The sequence below is a fragment of the Dryobates pubescens genome, chromosome 4 (assembly GCF_014839835.1).
Source record: "Dryobates pubescens isolate bDryPub1 chromosome 4, bDryPub1.pri, whole genome shotgun sequence".
In the NCBI taxonomy this organism is placed as follows: domain Eukaryota; kingdom Metazoa; phylum Chordata; class Aves; order Piciformes; family Picidae; genus Dryobates; species Dryobates pubescens.
The window spans coordinates 44,445,359-44,451,314 of record NC_071615.1 but is presented as its reverse complement, the minus strand read 5'-3'; the positions used below and the strand labels follow the sequence as shown (position 1 = coordinate 44,451,314).

The window sequence follows — 5,956 nt, the reverse complement described above, 5'->3', positions numbered from 1 at the left end:
GGAACAATGTATGGAGTTATTTCATTTACCTGTTGATTACTGCTTCCTGAGACAGAGGACCTGACAGTCTTCTCAGTGCAGATAAAACAGGTTGATTTGAGACACCATCAGTGGGGGAGGCCATGAAATTCCTAAAAGTTCAGGTTTTGCTTTGCAGATAAGCTTAACCTAAGGTAACAGTGCCTGCCAGTTTTACTAGCAAATTTATAGGAGTACTGTGTTTAAGCCTGGTATGGCACAGATACATTCAATAAATCAGTAAGTTCCAATAAGTAATAATTCTTCTGTTTGGTTTTTGGGTTTTGTTTGTTTGTTTATTTGTTTGCTTTGTTTTGTTTTTTATCCAGTAACCCCTAACATATTTCCTTATATTTTAAGGTGGTTTTTTGTTGTTGTTGTTGTTGTTGTTTTAATTCAATGTTCTAGGTCATATTTCAGGAGCGAATAAAGGAGACAAGGAAAGACAGAAAAGTCAAAGACTTAGCCCACAGTCTCTGTTTCATAACAATTCTGTAGCCTTGTGCTTGTGCAACAAAATATTTAATTTAGATGTTTTAAGTACAGGAAGAAGAATATTCAAAATTATGGATGTTCCTAAAATGCATTCATTCTGCTCAAACTTTCTCATCTGAAGAAAGTTGGGTTTCAAGACGACACCAGCCATAAATTTTCTCTGGAATGTTCAATGTGAACAGAGCAATATTCTTTACCATCCAACATCCTTGGATATCAGAATGCTTTTTTCCTACAGTCCAAAGCACTGCCTCAGAGCTATACAAATGAGAAGCGAATAAGAAAGGGCACACAAGCACACAAGCAAACTGAAAAAAACAGAGGATGGATTCCCTTTGGCTAGTTCCCCTCCATGCAGAAGGGAGTTACACGGTATGTCCCATAGAAAGCTTCATGCAACAGACTCATGGAACAACCTACTGTCAGATGTAGACAAGAGGTGGCTCTGTAACTTCAATGACTGTTTCAAATCATAGTGAAGATCCAAACCTTATTTGCTATATAAACATAAAATAAAAGACATTTCCTGTCCCAGAGAGGTCACAATTTAAGTAGGCAGACAGACAAAAGCTTGTACAAGAATAACATTTACGTTTCCCTAACAGAGCTGGGAACAGCAGCACTACCTGATGGAATCTATTGCAGTCTTAAAATATCACTCACATTACAACCTGCAACAGGGCAAAACTTTAAAGTAGCTTTCTTGGGCTGTGGCACACAATACTGAAATATTTTGGTACACAACACTTTGATTGCAGATGGTACCTACTGAATGTCTATTCACAGACCCAACAGGGTTATGGCAGTGCACTGAAGTTCACGCTAGCATTCTCAAGAATTATAACTGATTGAGCTAATGTAAAGTTAGCCCACATAGTAAATCCAAGCTGCAATTACTCCTCCAGATAGAAGCATATCTATTTTCAGTTACCTGCCCAGCACAGGAAACAAGAAGACTGAAAAAAAGCTAAGATCTGAACAAGGAGTCCCAATCCAGTGTCTTCCACGTCTAGTCTTACTCTCTAGGGTCCTTTCAGGTGCCAGAGTTCATTCCTATACTGGTAAAATTCAGACTGCACTAATATCTCTGACTGTGGTGTATGGGCTGTAGGAAGCCCATGAATTCAACAGCAAGAGAACTTATTTTCCTTCCCTCAACACTCAAGACAGAAACAGAGTCACTGCCAAGAAATCCACATAACACGTGTATGAATGCCCACATAATCTGAGTGCCTTGTCCAACATTAGACCTGGCTCTGGATTTATATGGCACTGAAATGGGAGGGGGCAAAGGCAACACAAATTCACTGAGGTTGTTAGTGATTGTTCTGGGCTTTGGCACTTGTACAACTTGTCTAGTTTGGTGTTATTTCTAGATTTTGTTTTTAAGTGAATACATTCCATAAAAAGGCATACCTTTGACAAATAAGCTTCCTTTGAAAGAAATTAAATCTCATGGCATCTTGTTGATTAAACCTTTAGCTTGGTGGAATAGCTGAGAGAACAATAGTAGCAAATTTCTGCCACCAGAATAGCCACCTATCTCCAGGATAGCTGCTGAACTACACTGGATGATAAGCAGCTGGGCACCAGTGGTGTAGTGGTATCATGCAAGATTCCCATTCTTGCGACCCGGGTTCGATTCCCGGCTGGTGCAGAGAGCTCTGGTGTCAGTGTAAACACTAAATTGTACCAAGATTGGCCTAAGAAGGAGGCCTTTGTTTAGGCTGTGGATCTTAGGAAGAAGCTCTATACAGAGAGAGTGATTGCCCATTGGAATGGGCTGCCCGAGGTGGTGGTGGAGTCACCATCACTGGAGGTGTTCAGGAGGACAATCGATAGGGTGCTTGGTGCCATGGGTTAGTTGTTTAGGTGGTGTTGGATTGGTTGAGGGGTTGGACACGATGATCTTCAAGGTCTCTTCCAACCTGGTCTATTCTATTCTCTGTCTTTCCAGTGATGGCAACAAAGGCATTTTCCTGCACACCATAAGGTGTGCCACTCAGGAGCAATCCTCTCTTGGTGGGACTGAAAGGCCCCTGGCTTCCTCCCTGCTGGCACTGGAGCAAGAAATGCATATTGTCTGAAATGTCATTCTAAGGTAGCTCATGGACAGCCAGAAGAGCTGTCCTCCAGAAATACCATCAGCTTTAACAATTTCTAGCACAGCCATTTAGCTGCAACAGTTTTTTTTCCAGCAGGGGGCTGGGGGTCAGCATCTCCCATCAGCATTTTGACAGCTTGTGACATGAGGCTGCAGTTGGCTGACACATTACAATTCTGCAGACCTGTGTGAAGGGAGGGAATTTTACATTTTACATTCAGAAGACAGCATGGCACTTCACACTGCTGGCCAAAGGATTAAAAGGTAGATGGAATTTTTATAAAGAATTTAATTATTTATTTTCTTTTAAAGCCTTCCCATCTTTAAATCTTAGCAAACCCAAATTCTCTCTTTGTTTTTCTTTCTTTCTCCTTTTCCTAAAGAAAACCATTCATTTGGGATAATCATACTCACAAGACTTGTTAAAGCATTAGATTTTGCTTAAAACACATACAGCTCTTTAACTTCAGTTAATTTCTTCCCAATATCCATCCCGGTGAGGTATGCCACTAACAAAGCTTTGCTTCTTCAGTCACACTCTTGGCAAAAGTCCACATTAAATCAACATGAGAGAGATCATCTATTCAACATGGGCTTCAAAGAATTCAACATGGAGATCTTCACTTCTATTAAAAAGATTCTCCCAGAGGTAAGAACCATTTTATTCCTTCTCTCCTTGGCCAGAGAGCTCTGGTGGAGAGGTCTTCAAGCAACCTTACTAAATAACTCTCCAAGGAGGGCATTAGGCCTCTGCTTCTGAACTTCTCTCCAAAGTCACTTCTGATCTGCCATCCAAGCGAGCTGCATGTTGTCTGCTCAGTTTGCCTGCAAATGATGCCTCATGAATATTATTATGTATGCATGACATGCTTCTCCCACCTCTGTTTTCTTATCACAATGCCAAGTGGCGGGATACATTTCCACCATAGGGAGCAAGGGGCTCCAAGCAGGCTCCAGCACCTCATATGGGCTCTCCTCTTCACCAGAAATGGCAAGGCTGAACATTTACTTGTCTTTTCATGGACACTGGGGCATATTCAATTTGGGACACACCTGTGAGAGCCAGGAAAAGCACTGTCCGTGTTTCTGGATGGAACTGCTCATTGATGGCAGGGAGGGCAGCAAGTGGATGTGGAGGCACAGCAGCTCCATTGTGTCCTCTCTCTGTCTTTCCATAGGCACGTAAGTTATAGCAGTGGCTTATTTTCTAGAGGACTCTGACAATTTCAGACACCCTGACTATGTCTGAAATCTTTCAAACATTTTTATACAGAGGGAGGAAGGGCCAAGTCTATTTGGAGTGAGGATAATTCAGGTGGCAGACTTAGCTAGCGTAAAATCACAACTATATTTGATATTTAAGTACAGACAGGCTTTATTGAAGCAGCATCAATTCCAGCTGGAGATAAAACAAATATCTCAGGTCACAGAAGATTCACATAGAGCGACAGAATATGCTGCGTTGCAAGGGACCTCTAGAGGTTATTTAGTCCAACTCCCTTCAGGGACATCCTCAAGTAGATCAGGCTGCTCACAGTCCCATCAAGCCTGACCTTGAATGTCTCCAGGGAGTCTCCACTACCTCCCTGGGCAACCTGTTCCAGTGTTCCACCACCCTCATGGTAAAGAACTTATTCCCAATATCCAATCTAAATCTACCTTTCTCTAGGTTAAAACCATTGTCCCTTACCTCATGCTTAGTTTTGAAGGCTGTTATCCTCTGGGCATACTGCACAGTCTGACTCAGATGAGTGGTAGTAGACACACACAATCAAAACCTCTACATTGATTTTGTAAAGGCTGTTTAAAAGCACTAGATTTATTTTTTCTGGAAATACATTAAGTTAAAGTCATTTAATAAGCAGTAACTTCAAGTAAATATGCTGATAAGCACCTTAGATCACCCTTGTGTTCAGCCAGGAAGGGGTTTTAGCTTCTTGTAAACTCTCACATGAAAGGGGATAGTAGACAATCAACTGCCTCTGATGTAGGAGAGCAGAAGATAAATACAGCAAACCCCAAGATTTTTCAGGCAGAATTTCCCTCAGTGGTTTCCAAATGGTGGCTAACAATGTTCTTGTGCCTGGAACATCAGCCTGCATTTTCATGTTTCTGGGTACAACTGGGCAAATGGGAACTATTCATGTTTAGACATGCAGGTGCAGTGAGGTGATGTGCACTGCCCCCACTCCTCCTATTTGAACGACATATCAAAGCAAGATCTTTCAGACATGATCCCCTGCAGCCTCCACACTGTTCTGTGGATTTGTCAAAATCCCTTCCTTCTTGTAATGAAAGAATATTGTGTGCTGTTGTAGCATTCATGAGTGATGTTGGAAGTCCCATCATACTTCCTGTGATGGAAGAAAAGCTGTCCTGTAGGAGCTGATGAATGAGGTAGGCAGCACTGTACTGGGATGTTTACTGTGTGACCAGCTGAAGCGTATGTGAGCAGGTCTCAGAAATCAGTATGGCGATTTAGTTGAACAGCAATGAGTTGCTGATATGTTCCTGAAGGAAACTGAGGTCTGCTTACACAAGCATATTCATTCCCAGCCTGACCTGTCTGAAGTCATCAGGCTGCTCAGACATCATGAGACTTCTGGGAGAAGATGAGGGGAGGAAGCTAATGGCTATAAGACAGATAGGTAGTGTGAACTGTTGTGTTAGACTTGGCTCAGGCTGACCTTCTTACTTATCAATGAATGCAGTCTCGGGAAGGCCTTTTGCTAACTGACTTTAGTACTGGGCAAAGCTTGGCCAAGGGAGATCCACAGGTGTGAGAACTCAGTCAGATCTCCTTAGGAAGTGTGAAAAGTAATTTTGAGTCAGCCTAAATGAAACAGGTGTATCAGTCTTCCCCACTGGAGGTGGTGGCACAATATCAAATACAGAAAGGGTGGCTGTTAATACAAAATAGGACATTTTTGATGTAGTTAGTCCAGTTATACTTGTCTTTATCTATTAAAGATTGTGGCATTTACAGTGGCAAACATTAAAAATACAATACTCAATAGTGACCAATGTTTATACCCCATAGTATTCAGAGAGGACAGAAGTTCCTTCAGAAGGCCTGATGATTGGCAGCAATAATGCTTTCATTTATACTGCTTCTTTGTGTGAATGTAGCAGCTGGAGAAAGACTTTGACTGGTGTTCTTGAGCCTACAGATGCCAGAAGAGAAAAGCATGGTCATACAAGGGGGCTTGTTTTGCTGCACTGCCAATATGACCATGTTTTACTATAATAATTGGAATTGTTTATAGATGTCCTCATTTAACACAGGAATTACATTCTCCTTCCTTTGCATGAGACAGATGCATGCTCTTCCTCTCTCCC

General features: G+C 41.9%; 1 non-coding gene across 1 annotated transcript; it reads left to right on the top strand.

Moving 5' to 3' along the window:
- Positions 1–2,099: 2,099 nt before the first annotated feature.
- TRNAG-CCC (transfer RNA glycine (anticodon CCC)) lies at positions 2,100–2,170 on the top strand. The gene has a single exon. It is a non-coding gene; the product is annotated as a tRNA-Gly (tRNA).
- The last annotated feature ends 3,786 nt before the right edge of the window (positions 2,171–5,956 follow it).